Here is a 15016-nt window from a genome sequence, read left to right on the forward strand (position 1 = left end):
ATACTAAAGGTGAACTCATAGGTGAATATCCCCTTTAATAAAGAAACAATAGTAGTATTAAAGAAGTGGTTTAACTTTTAGTTTAGTATGTTATAGAATGGCCAATTCTTAGCTACTTTTCAATTGGTCTTTATATTTTAATTGTTTCCGTTTTTGAATTGGTTGTCGTTTACATCTGACTCTTTCCAGCTTTCCAATGGGAGTCACTGACCCTGGCAGCTGGAAAAAAACTAAAATAAATGTTTTATTGTTATTGCAACTTTTTTTTATTACCCATCTTTCTATTCAGACCTTCTCCTGTCCATATTCCAGGCTCTCATTCTAGTCAGGGCCTGGTTGCTAGGGTCATTCTCATCCTAGCAACCAGACAGCTGCTGAACTGAAAGCTAAATTTCTCAAAAACCACAAATAATACAAAACTATGAATACCAGGGGAATGGGCCAAGGTTTTTTTCTTCCGCCAAGTACTAACCCAGCTAATAGTAATGTGCGGGCCGGCCCAAAACATATTCATGTTGTGGGCGGGTTATTGGGACCTGCCCCACCCCCTAGTGACTGTCTATGGAAGCCCCCCAGGATCCACAGGTTGCTGGGCCTGGAGTCTGCTCCATAAGCCTGCTATATATTTTTTATTAATATATACTGAGTCCAGGGCCAAGCCCCGCCCCTATATCTAACCATGGGGAAGAGAGTAGCACAAGAGTAGACGAATAGAGTCCAGACCATGTTTTATTCTAGGCGTACGGTGTCTTTCTCCCGTAATAAACGCAGCAATGGCGGGGCGATGATTTTCGAATTCCGTCAGTGGCCGTAAAGCAAGTTGGACACGTAGACGAACACGAAGCAGCTCACAAAGCAGCCGAAGAGGAGCAGCAGCAGCACGGAAAGGAAGAGATAGAGGCCCCTGAGGGCGAGGCGGAGACGCAGGAGGCGGGGTTTGGGCCGAGCCATGTCCATCACGTGATTTCTGCGGGCAAAGGAAAAATGGATGATTACATAGAGTTAAAGGGGTGGTTGTAGAATGGCCAATTCCGAGCACTTTTGCAATTGGTATTTTTTAATTTTTTTAAATTATTTCCCTTCTTCTCCTATATCTTTCAAATGGGGGTCGCTGACCCCAGCAACAAAAGTAACTATCACTCTCTGAACATACTATGTTATTGTTACTTTGTATTCCTTATCTTTCTATTCAGGCCCTCTCCTATTCATATTCCAGCCTCTCTTTCAAACCACTGCCCGGTTACTAAGGTAATATGAACCCTAGCAACCAGATAGCTGCTGAAATTCTCGACATCACACTAAACGTTAACTCAAAGGTGAACAACAAAGGTGCAATTTGTGCCGAAACCCATCGACCCGACCGGCCAACCAGTGATGGCGGAATTCTGTGATGGTGAAATAACGCTCCGCCACCATCCAATCTCTCGCAGATAATTGCGTTTCAGCTCTTATAGCTCTTATGCTGCGCAGGTGGGAAGAGGGGGTACAGTTGTGCTGGGGCCCCGTGAAAGCACACAAGGGGCGTGGGCAAAATGTTGGTACTGAGTGCTTGTGTTTATGGGGGGCCCTATATAAATAACTTGGGTGGGGCCCAATTGCAATGCGGTGATTCCCCCATGGAGCCATATATTGGGGTACCTCTGTACTACAATGAGGGGCTGTACTTACATTTTGCCGATCGGCGCTTTTCTGACTCCCGGCGGCGTCGCTCGTATCTCTGTTTCCCCCCCCAATTATCTCCCTTTGATATTTAGCCACCACTTATTCTAATTACGCCGGATCCGTCTCATTGGCCGAGGGGCCCTTTGATCCCCTGTAACGAAGGCGGCAGGAGATTACTCCCTCTCACAGTAATGACAGAGGGGTCGGCCATAAGCCCCACATCCCATAATATCGGGCCGCTGGCAAGTAGCAATTACCCAAACGAGCGTGTTGTCACGAACAGGCCGCGGCGGCTGACATTTTGTTTTCAGGAAATGTAATTAAAGGGGAAGTTGACCTATGGGTTTAGTGTGTTATAGAATCTCCCATTTGTAGCAACTTTTCCATTGGTCTTTGTTTTTTAATCATTATATTTTTTTCAATTCTTTGCCTTTCTTTTCTAACTCCTCCCAGAAACTGCTACTTTTTATTACTTATCTCCCTATTTAGACCCTCTCCTATTCATTCTCCAGTCTCCCACTCAATCCAGTTCCGTGTTGCTAGGTTAATTTGACCCCTAGCAACCAGAAAGCTGCTGAAATTCCAACCTAGAGGGCAGTTGAACAAGACGCTAAATCATTTAAAACCCATAAAAAATAAAAAAAAATGAAGACCAATTGCAAATGCTCTCACAGTATTACTCTCTGCATTATGATGGAGATGTTAATATACTGAGACTGTTTGCAGTTGGTCTTCATTGGAGGATGCAGACCCTGCGGGGGGGGGGGGCCCGGAAGGTATAGGGGGTCCTAATTAATAAGCTGTTTAAATATATGTGGGTAAAACAAGGCTTCTGAACATTTTGGGGGCCCTAAAATGACTGGGGCCCAGTAACATCTAGATTTTTATATTTCTTTAATTGTGCAAAAAATTGTTTTTGGTTGGACACCCCCAGGGGGCGCTGCCCATTGATTGGGAGGGAAGGGGGTACTTTTACTGTTTAGAGCAAATATAGGGACCACCCGATGGTCTGTGGATAGAGATGCTTATATATATATATATATATATGTATATATATATATATATTCCAAACCTTGTGTTTAAAACTGGGGGCGGAGCTAAGGGGAGAGGGGGCGGCTGTACTGTAAATGCAGCAATTGCCAAAGGGTTTTTTTCCTGGTGTCCCGCCGGCCCAATCTGACCCGGGACCTGCTTTCGGGAGCAACTTGGCATGACTACCACTCGCCAATAGGGGGCGCCAACCTGGCCTGCCCACACTGGGAAAAAAGTAAGACGTATCTGGGGCGAGAGCAACCAATATGGCAGCTCTTCAGTGTTACAAAAGGGCTCGGATAATGAAGTCAGATTCATCTGTGCAACTCTCGGGGGGCGGGAAGATTAAAAGCCGCCACTCAAAGGGTTAAAAACCCAGATTGTCACTTTTGCTCCATCTGCTTCTACCTAGTAACTCCATGAACAAATCTGATTGGCTCGTTTGTTCTTGTCCTCCGGTTCCCATTCCATTTATGTGTTTATCCCTGCGATCGAGGCCCACCTGGTAGTGATCAGCGCCGAACCCCCCCCCCCACCCCAAACCCAGTGCCCTACCCCCGCCCCACCCCCATGCAATAGATCAGAAGATTTGAAGCAACAGCAATGGGAAAACGAATGACTTAATGGCTCGAACATTTGTAACGTTAATGACGGGGGGGGGGGGGTTCTATTTAACAGCATTTGGACTGGAATGATCCCCCTTTATCCCCATTGGATCACTGGGTCGCTGATGAAGATAAATGGGCCAATTACTTGCTTAAAGTCCTGCCCGGAAACAATTTTTGAGACCCGCGACCCCCATTTTTACTCGCTTTTGTACCCGACCAAATCCGCAACCCGATCCGCTGACCGCCATTGAACAGGACGTGCTGTTGCTGGAAACTGGGTTCCCCTCTTTTCTTGCAGGTAACCGACCCACTGCGGGCCTCTACTCGGAACCATAGAACCAACACCAGCACTGGGATTTGGGCTGGAAAGGCTGCTGAATTCTAGAATACAGCTTGCTGTTGTTTCCCACAATGCAATGTTCCTTCCCAGAGTTCAGAGGTTAGGCTTCCCACCTGCCCTAGGGTTGCCACCCGGTCCTGGACAGCCCTACCGAAAACCAGGCTGTCCGGGTCAAAAACTGGCAGGATTCTCCAAGACTGACGCAGCGATTGACAGATCGCATCCTCATAGCCCCACCCTTGTGATGTCAGCAGCCTGCCCTATGATGTAATTCCTTGCTTCCCTTCCGAAAACCAGGCTGTCCGGGTCAAAAACTGGCAGGATTCTCCAAGACTGACGCAGCGATTGAGAGATCGCATCCTCATAGCCCCACCCTTGTGATGTCAGCGGCCTGCCCTATGATGTAATTCCTTGCTTCCCTTCTGAAAACCAGGCTGTCCGGGTCAAAAACTGGCAGGATTCTCCATGACTGACGTGCCGATTGGCAGATCGCATCATCATAGCCCCGCCCTCGTGATGTCAGCGGCCAGCCCAATGATATCATGACTTGCTTCTCTTCTGAAAACCAGGTTGTCCAGGTCAAAACTGGGCAGGTCGACCAATTGCCATGACATAGCCCCACCCCCATGATGTCACAGACCCATCCCTTGACGTCACGTCCCGCCTCCCTACCCAGAGTTCTCAAGCAGGAGAGGTGGCAACCCTAACCTGCCCAGTTTTGACCCGGACACCCTGGTTTTTGGAAAGGCTGTCCGGGTTAAGACCCTAGGGGGTGGACCCTAATCTTGAAAACTGGGCAGGACAGGCGGAAATTGATTCGGTAATTGGGCATTCGCCGTGTCATAGCCCTGCCCTGCCCTGTTATATCACTGCCCCACCCCCTCTGACATTATAACCCGCCCCCTGTGATGTCACGGTCCACCCCCCTGCCTGAAGTATGGAGACAGGAAAGGTAGCAACCCTATCAGTGGTGATACCATAGAAGCGAAGATTGCCATTGGTCAATAATTGAAGTCAAAGAACAGGAAGGGTCCAAAACCAGAAAGGAGAACCAATAGAATCGCAGCTTCATGAGGTTCCGCAGGCTGGGTAGGGTTCTGGAGAAGACAACCCTCAGCCCAGATGGACGGCGTTAAGCGCAAAGAGACGGGTCTGACTATAAATGGAGAGACCAGAACTGAGCGGTGACGTCTGTGGGTTTTCAGCCCAGAAATCTGCTCTCATTCTTGGCTCCGAGACGGAAGCGAACGGACGTCACCCACATCCACAGTCACGGAGATAACTGATTGGGATCCGGCAGCCAGTGGCCAAGGCCAACCAGGAGAAGCCGCTGGAACATGGCTGGAAATACATTGGGCAGCGGCCCTGGGGCGGAAGGTTCCAGATTGTATTGCGCACTTGGAAAATGGGAATCAGGACGAATGAGATTATTTCATTGGCATCCAAACACTATGGCACCTCCTACCCATATGTATAAATACAAATATACAGAGAGGGAATGTTCTGGGCACACAATAAGCTGTACCCCCATACTGTACTGTCTAAGGGAAACACTATGGCACCCCCTACCCCTATGTATAAATACAAATATACAGAGAAGGAATGTTCTGGGCACACAATAAGCTGTACCCCTATACTGTACTGTCTAAGGGAAACACTATGGCACCCCCTACCCATATGTATAAATACAAATGTACAGAGAAGGAATGTTCTGGGCACACAATAAGCTGTACCCCCATACTGTACTGTCTAAGGGAAACACTATGGCACCCCCTACCCATATGTATAAATACAAATATACAGAGAAGGAATGTTCTGGGCACACAATAAGCTGTACCCCCATACTGTACTGTCTAAGGGAAACACTATGGCACCCCCTACCCATATGTATAAATACAAATATACAGAGAGGGAATGTTCTGGGCACACAATAAGCTGTACCCCCATACTGTACTGTCTAAGGGAAACACTATGGCACCCCCTACCCATATGTATAAATACAAATATACAGGGAAGGAATGTTCTGGGCACACAATAAGCTGTACCCCCATACTGTACTGTCTAAGGGAAACACTATGGCACCTCCTACCCATATGTATAAATACAAATATACAGAGAGGGAATGTTCTGGGCACACAATAAGCTGTACCCCCATACTGTACTGTCTAAGGGAAACACTATGGCACCTCCTACCCATATGTAGGTACTTTTAAGTACCCTTCTCTGTGCTTGCCAAACCTATTTACTTAATTTTCCAGAATTCATAGAGGTCTGGCATGGTGCTAAGATACCGGCAAATTGCTAAAGTGATGCAATAATTAAAAAAGGGATTCCTTTCTCAGCCTGGAAGCTATAGGCCTGTTAGTCTGACATCAGTGCTAGGAAAATGTTTGAAAGGGGTAATAAGTAGAGATGCTACAAATCCAGGATTTGGTTTGGTATTCGGCCAAATCCGTTGTGGTGAATATGGGGGTTCGGCCGAACCCAAAAAACTGGGTTTGGTGCATCCCTAGTAATAAGGGATAAGATATGTGAATACCTTGCAAATTATAATACTAAAGATTTGTGCCAGCATAATTACTTTCTATGAGGATGTGAGCAGGAACCTAGGCTCTGGGATGGCAGTGGATGGGATCTACTTAAATTTTGCTAAAGAATTTGATACAGTGACACACAGAAGGTTACTGGTTAAATGAGGGAATATTGGGCTGGAACTGTACTTAGAGAACTGGCTGAGGGAAGTTGGGTAGGGGGTTCCTCACGGTGAGGGTAGTGAGGGGGTTGGGGAATGCCCTGCCGGGGGATGTTGGGTAGGGGGTTCCTCACGGTGAGGGCAGTGAGGGGGTTGGGGAATGCCCTGCCGGGGGAAGTTGGGTAGGGGGTTCCTCACGGTGAGGGCAGTGAGGGGGTTGGGGAATGCCCTGCCGGGGGATGTTGGGTAGGGGGTTCCTCACGGTGAGGGCAGTGAGGGGGTTGGGGAATGCCCTGCCGGGGGATGTTGGGTAGGGGGTTCCTCACGGTGAGGGCAGTGAGGGGGTTGGGGAATGCCCTGCCGGGGGATGTTGGGTAGGGGGTTCCTCACGGTGAGGGCAGTGAGGGGGTTGGGGAATGCCCTGCCGGGGGATGTTGGGTAGGGGGTTCCTCACGGTGAGGGCAGTGAGGGGGTTGGGGAATGCCCTGCCGGGGGATGTTGGGTAGGGGGTTCCTCACGGTGAGGGCAGTGAGGGGGTTGGGGAATGCCCTGCCGGGGGATGTTGGGTAGGGGGTTCCTCACGGTGAGGGCAGTGAGGGGGTTGGGGAATGCCCTGCCGGGGGATGTTGGGTAGGGGGTTCCTCACGGTGAGGGCAGTGAGGGGGTTGGGGAATGCCCTGCCGGGGGGTGTTGGGTAGGGGTTCCTCACGGTGAGGGCAGTGAGGGGGTTGGGGAATGCCCTGCCGGGGGATGTTGGGTAGGGGGTTCCTAACGGTGAGGGCAGTGAGGGGGTTGGGGAATGCCCTGCCGGGGGATGTTGGGTAGGGGGTTCCTCACGGTGAGGGCAGTGAGGGGGTTGGGAATGCCCTGCCGGGGGATGTTGGGTAGGGGGTTCCTAACGGTGAGGGCAGTGAGGGGGTTGGGGAATGCCCTGCCGGGGGATGTTGGGTAGGGGGTTCCACACGGTGAGGGCAGTGAGGGGGTTGGGGAATGCCCTGCCGGGGGATGTTGGGTAGGGGGTTCCTCATGGTGAGGGCAGTGAGGGGGTTGGGGAATGCCCTGCCGGGGGATGTTGGGTAGGGGGTTCCTCACGGTGAGGGCAGTGAGGGGGTTGGGGAATGCCCTGCCGGGGGATGTTGGGGGGCAGATGGGGCTTGGATAATTTCAGTAGTGAGCTCCTCCCACAGGTGCTGCTTGTGCCTAATGGATATGACTGGAGGTGACTGTATTCCAGGATCAGACTGGGGGGCACATCACTACCCTGGGTCTGGATTGGCGGGTCGGGTTTCCCCCCGTGCCCCCCCGGCCCAGTCCAACCCGGCTTTATTCCAGGAGGAATATCTATATAGTTCATCATATTTACAATCAATGGGCAGCACCGATGCGTCGGTTTATTACACAGTTTCCAGCTTCCACTTTCAGTGATGAAATATTTGGGGGGGGGGAATTAAACTACAGAAAGGAATGTTGTGGCTGGGGGGGCAGATTCCTGTTTGTCCCGAGGGCGCCACCCCTGGCTGTGTCTGGCCGGTGACCACCCCATTACCTCTCACTCGTTGCACCAAATCCCACACAGTTGTGAAATTATTTGTTATTCCGACCCCAGAGCCGGGCGGCCAAGGGAAACCTGACTCCCCAGCCCAGACTGCTCACATCATCGCCCCCCCCAGATAAAGCCCATCGGCTGCTCGGCCAGGGAGCGTTTGATCCGCGCTGTCGTTGGGAGGCAAGTGATAAAGGGCCAGCGCCTTGTTATTTCTTTATAATATACAGTTGGGTCATTTCCCTATGGGACCAAACTGCCAATTATATCCTTATAAACCGTGCTTAGTGATGTCATCAGTTATAATCGGAGTTTAGTGATGTCATTTCTGTCACATGACTCACTGAAACTTGTATATTATAATAAATAAAGTACCCCCTGTCGTAAAATATAGGGATATTATAAGCCCCCGAGGGGTTCCTTATAATATATAGTGAATAAAGTGCCCCCTATTGTAACATATAGGGATATTATAAGCCCCCGAGGGGTTCCTTATAATATATAGTGAATAAAGTGCCCCCTATTGTAACATATAGGGATATTATAAGCCCCCGAGGAGTTCCTTATAATATATAGTGAATAAAGTACCCCCTATTGTAACATATAGGGATATTATAAGTCCCCGAGGAGTTCCTTATAATATATAGTGAATAAAGTGCCCCCTATTGTAACATATAGGGATATTATAAGCCCCCGAGGGGTTCCTTATAATATATAGTGAATAAAGTGCCCCCTATTGTAACATATAGGGATATTATAAGTCACAGAGGAGTTCCTTATAATATATAGTGAATAAAGTGCCCCCTATTGTAACATATAGGGATATTATAAGTCACAGAGGAGTTCCTTATAATATATAGTGAATAAAGTGCCCCCTATTGTAACATATAGGGATATTATAAGTCACAGAGGAGTTCCTTATAATATATAGTGAATAAAGTGCCCCCTATTGTAACATATAGGGATATTATAAGTCACAGAGGAGTTCCTTATAATATATAGTGAATAAAGTACCCCCTATTGTAACATATAGGGATATTATAAGTCACAGAGGAGTTCTATGGCCTCTATAAAAGCACAAGGTCTCCCAGTCCAGTTTGCTCCTCAGGGGTTCAGACTTGGTGATGTTTTTGGGTAAATCCCAAGTGGTCTCCCAGTCCAGTTAGCTCCTCGGGGGTCAGATTTGGTGATGTTTTTGGGTAAATCCCAAGTGGTCTCCCAGTCCAGTTAGCTCCTCGGGGGTCAGATTTGGTGATGTTTTTGGGTAAATCCCAAGTGGTCTCCCAGTCCAGTTAGCTCCTCGGGGGTCAGATTTGGTGATGTTTTTGGGTAAATCCCAAGTGGTCTCCCAGTCCAGTTAGCTCCTCGGGGGTCAGATTTGGTGATGTTTTTGGGTAAATCCCAAGTGGTCTCCCAGTCCAGTTAGCTCCTCGGGGGTCAGATTTGGTGATGTTTTTGGGTAAATCCCAAGTGGTCTCCCAGTCCAGTTAGCTCCTCGGGGGTCAGATTTGGTGATGTTTTTGGGTAAATCCCAAGTGGTCTCCCAGTCCAGTTAGCTCCTCGGGGGTCAGATTTGGTGATGTTTTTGGGTAAATCCCAAGTGGTCTCCCAGTCCAGTTTCAGAGGAGGAAGGAAATTCCCATGTAGTTGTGGGATACAGGGTTGGCATCAGGAATCAGGGGGCTCCATACTAATTTATCAGGCCCCTCCCACTCTGGGTTTCCTAATTATTAACCCCAGGGGAATCATGGATTCAATCTTTAGGGGGTCCAAAGTTACACCAATGTCAAATGGTCACCTTTGTATCTGGGTGGAGGGTCCTGCCAACATGTAGAATGGGGCCCCAGTTCTCACCCATCATGCTGAAACCCTGCCCACAACTCCCAGACACCACCCACTACTGCACAAGCCCCACCCACTTTGTAACCCACAAATCACTTTTTTTTTTAGATCTCTTTGGGTCCCTTTTGCCACAAGGCAAATAATAAGAGCTGTGTGTGTGGGAAGGCAAAGCTTACTGCAAAAAGAGTTTTAGGGGGGGGGCAATATTGCAGTGATTTGTCCCAAGTCGTTAGCGCTGAACTCATTTTGTCCTATTACCGCCGTTTTTGGCCTGACCGACGGCGCCGCCCTGGATTTCAGTAATAAAAGCCTCCCGATAACGTTATCGGCTGAATATTACATTCCGGGAAGTGTTTATGTTGGAGATACGAAGTCTTGAGTCAGAATGGCTTCTGGGCCGTGCAGCGGCGTGGAGAGATTGAAACTGATTGGGGAGATTAGTTGCTCTCTGGAAGCCGATCCGCGAGATGTAAACAGCAGCCAGACAGAGGCCGCCGGTGCCAAGGAACCATCCAGAATAAATGATGAGCGGCTCAGGGTGGGTGCAGATGAGATGCAGATGGATCTTGTTGGGAGCCGCTACGGAGATGCGGTCAGTGGAACAAACAAGTGGAAATCTGCACCAACGGAGTAACGATCCCCCTGCCCAATACTGACCCAGAGATACCCACCGGCAATACCGACCCAGAGATACCCACCGGCAATACCGACCCAGAGATACACACCGGCAATACCGACCCAGAGATACACACCGGCAATACCGACCCAGAGATACACACCGGCAATACCGACCCAGAGATACACACCGGCAATACCGACCCAGAGATACACACCGGCAATACCGACCCAGAGATACCACCCAACCGACCCAGAGATACACACCGGCAATACCGACCCAGAGATACACACCGGCAATACCGACCCAGAGATACACACCGGCAATACCGACCCAGAGATACACACCGGCAATACCGACCCGGAGATACACGCCGGCAATACCGACCCAGAGATACACGCCGGCAATACCGACCCAGAGATACACACAGGCAATACCGACCCAGAGATACACACCGGCAATACCGACCCGGAGATACACACCGGCAATACCGACCCGGAGATACACACCGGCAATACCGACCCAGAGATACACACAGGCAATACCGACCCAGAGATACACACCGGCAATACCGACCCATAGATACACGCCGGCAATACCGACCCGGAGATACCCACCGGCAATACCGACCCAGAGATACACACCGGCAATACCGACCCAGAGATACACACAGCCAATACCGACCCAGAGATACACACCGGCAATATCGACCCAGAGATACACACCGGCAATACCGACCCAGAGATACACGCCGGCAATACCGACCCAGAGATACACGCCGGCAATACCGACCCAGAGATACACACATGTAGCCAATCCGAGCATTAAAATGGTCCCATAGCTAAGCCAACCTATAGCCAATCAGAGCATTAGATTATATATAAAAAAACACTGTATCAATATTACAGCAGAATCTGCTCATCATTGTGGTTCCGAGTAGCTATATTTATCCCACGGGTCCGGCCAAGCAGAACTCTTGCCATGAAGGAATTCTTGGCTCGGGGTGCAGCACAAACAGATGGGGAACATGTCAGTTACTGCTGGATACTGGCCCCATAGCATGTGTATAGTAAGGCAAGGAGCTGCGAGTGTATAGTAAGGCAAGGAGCTGCGAGTGTATAGTAAGGCAAGGAGCTGCGAGTGTATAGTAAGGCAAGGAGCTGCGAGTGTATAGTAAGGCAAGGAGCTGCGAGTGTATAGTAAGGCAAGGAGCTGCGAGTGTATAGTAAGGCAAGGAGCTGCGGGTGTATAGTAAGGCAAGGAGCTGCGGGTGTATAGTAAGGCAAGGAGCTGCGAGTGTATAGTAAGGCAAGGAGCTGCGAGTGTATAGTAAGGCAAGGAGCTGCGAGTGTATAGTAAGGCAAGGAGCTGCGAGTGTATAGTAAGGCAAGGAGCTGCGGGTGTATAGTAAGGCAAGGAGCTGCGAGTGTATAGTAAGGCAAGGAGCTGCGAGTGTATAGTAAGGGCAAGGAGCTGCGATGTAATGTAAGGCAAGGACTGCAGTGTTAGTAAGGCAGAGGCTGGCGGGTGTATTAGTAAGCGCAAGGAGCTGCGGGTGTATATGTAAGGCAAGGAGCGATGTTGCAGAGCTATAAGCGAGTAAGTAACGCGATCGATTATACGTAAGGCAAGGAGCTGCGGGTGTATAGTAAGGCAAGGAGCTGCGGGTGTATAGTATAGGCAAGGAGCTGCGAGTGTATAGTAAGGCAAGGAGCTGCGGGTGTATAGTAAGGCAAGGAGCTGCGAGTGTATAGTAAGGCAAGGAGCTGCGAGTGTATAGTAAGGCAAGATGGTGTCAGAGGATTGCACCGCTGGCGTTCCTGCCACAGGGGGGCCCATCAGCATTTACAAGCGGTCTCAGATTCCCAGAAATGTAGCAGAGAAGTGTCAGGAACATGAGTTATTAACTGGCCGACTTTATCAGCTTGGGTTGGGGCTCCGGGAAGGAGCCTAATATAATATGGGGCCCGGGCAGGGGGCACGGGGGAAACCAACGCAGTGAGACCCTCTCCCCCCCCCAGGGCAGTAACAGCACAGAAGCTTCCCTATTGCATGAAATGGGTTCAACCCGGGCAGAACTTCTACTGTTTCCTTTCCCCATAAATATACAGCTTTTATCTCTTCTCTTTGTGCCTTAGATATTAGAGTTTATATTGAACATTAATCACATCCAGACACTTATCTGTCCCTAAATATGTACAGTTTTCATAAAAATTACATTGATTAAAGCTGATAATTTATCCTCTGCCTCTGTGACAGAATCTCAGCCATAAAGCAGGGCAGGACTGCTGCTTACAATGGGGGATCAGATAGGATCTGTGCCACTGTGACAGATTGCTCTGTTATACAGATAGCTAGAATCTCAGCCATAAAGCAGGGCAGGACTGCTGCTTACAATGGGGGGATCAGATAGGATCTGTGCCACTGTGACAGAATGCTCTGTTATACAGATAGCTAGAATCTCAGCCATAAAGCAGGGCAGGACTGCTGCTTACAATGGGGGGATCAGATAGGATCTGTGTCACTGTGACAGAATGCTCTGTTATACAGATAGCTAGAATCTCAGCCATAAAGCAGGGCAGGACTGCTGCTTACAATGGGGGGATCAGATAGGATCTGTGCCACTGTGACAGAATGCTCTGTTATACAGATAGCTAGAATCTCAGCCATAAAGCAGGGCAGGACTGCTGCTTACAATGGGGGGATCAGATAGGATCTGTGCCACTGTGACAGAATGCTCTGTTATACAGATAGCTAGAATCTCAGCCATAAAGCAGGGCAGGACTGCTGCTTACAATGGGGGGATCAGATAGGATCTGTGCCACTGTGACAGAATGCTCTGTTATACAGATAGCTAGAATCTCAGCCATAAAGCAGGGCAGGACTGCTGCTTACAATGGGGGGATCAGATAGGATCTGTGTCACTGTGACAGAATGCTCTGTTATACAGATAGCTAGAATCTCAGCCATAAAGCAGGGCAGGACTGCTGCTTACAATGGGGGGATCAGATAGGATCTGTGCCACTGTGACAGAATGCTCTGTTATACAGAGAGCTAGAATCTCAGCCATAAAGCAGGGCAGGACTGCTGCTTACAATGGGGGGGGTCAGATAGGATCTGTGCCACTGTGACAGAATGCTCTGTTATACAGATAGCTAGAATCTCAGCCATAAAGCAGGGCAGGACTGCTGCTTACAATGGGGGGATCAGATAGGGATTTTTTTATTGGAATAAACTTAACAAATAATAAATCTTTCAAAACAAACAAAACAATGTACAACTATTTACAAACTGTAAGCAAAGAAATTAGCCATTTTGACTTGAAATTGCCTTTTCATTGCCCATGAAATAAAGCACTTGCATTCAATACATATCCCATTCCCCACACAAACCAAAAGAGGACAAACTGCAATTTAAAAAAAAAACAAAAACAACTTGCCGGCAGTAGCGCTGAGGTGATGGCGCCCATTCATAACATTCAAATGTACCTACAAGATTTCCCCCAGAAAAGCCGGTACAAACTGCCCTAATGGCAAGGAGAAGGACAAGGACACTCACAGATTGATATTTCTCCATTTTGAGGTATTTGAGGTGCAGCGTCTGATCTCCCTTTCCTTCAGGAAACCCAAATCGGCCACCACAGACTTCACTATAAGTTCAATAACAACATCCTCCTGGCCGAGTGATCTCCTACAGCGGGATTGCCATAGGTGGTACCTCATTACTGATATTATCATGTACATGGATCCTGCATCCAGGGGGTGTGGGACAGATAGGATCCCATAGGCCGCATTGGCATAAGAGAGCTGCCTAATGTGTGGTACTTTGAGAGTCTCTGCCAACTGAAACCGCACAGTCTTTGTCACAGGGCAATCAACCAGAAAATGTTCCTGGGTCTCATTGGTGGCGCAGCCCCACGGGCACTCTGTCTGCAATGTTTAAATAGCTCAGATTGCCCCGGACAAAAAGCCTTCCCTGAAGGGCGAGCCAGTTTAGATCAAAGTATTTGGGGGGCACCCTTCTGTCATTGAGCCACCGGAGGCTCTGGGAAAGAATGTTCCCCACACAGTCTTTTAAGGCCAAGGGGACAATGAAATAGGTTCCCAGGATTCTCTGATAGATCTGCCTTCTCGCAACAGAACCCAGCTCCCCAACTCCAATGTCCCACTTTCTCAAAAGCTTCAGCCCCAACTCAAGATGCGGAGGGAGTTGTCTCCCGCGCACCCGGACTGTCTTCCCGCTACCGCCGAGCACCCAATCTCCCACCAGAGGCAATACCCAACGCCTGACGCAACATTCCCACAGGGAATCAGTTCTTTGGCCCAGGCACCCAAAGTTGGACTTCAGGAAGATGGAGCCAAAGAAAGCCACTGGGCATAGCATGCCCAACCCTCCCTCTTTCCTCTGCAGGTAAGTGACACCCCTTTTTACTGGATTCAGCCTGCTCCCCCAGATTAACTGGAAAAACAGACTGTGGATCCGAGCATAGAGAGCTTCAGGCAGTGGATACACATAGGAAACAAACAGAAAGATAGGGACCAGGTAAGTCTTCACGAGCTTCACCCTTTCACTGTAGGACAGCCTCCACTGCTTCCATCGCTGTACTTTAGCATTCCCGGCATCCAACTTCTCTTCCCAGTTTTGCCTACAGTCATCTCCCTTCCCAAATTTGATTCCCAAG

This window comes from Xenopus tropicalis, chromosome 3 (genome assembly GCF_000004195.4).
Source record: "Xenopus tropicalis strain Nigerian chromosome 3, UCB_Xtro_10.0, whole genome shotgun sequence".
Classification (NCBI taxonomy): domain Eukaryota; kingdom Metazoa; phylum Chordata; class Amphibia; order Anura; family Pipidae; genus Xenopus; species Xenopus tropicalis.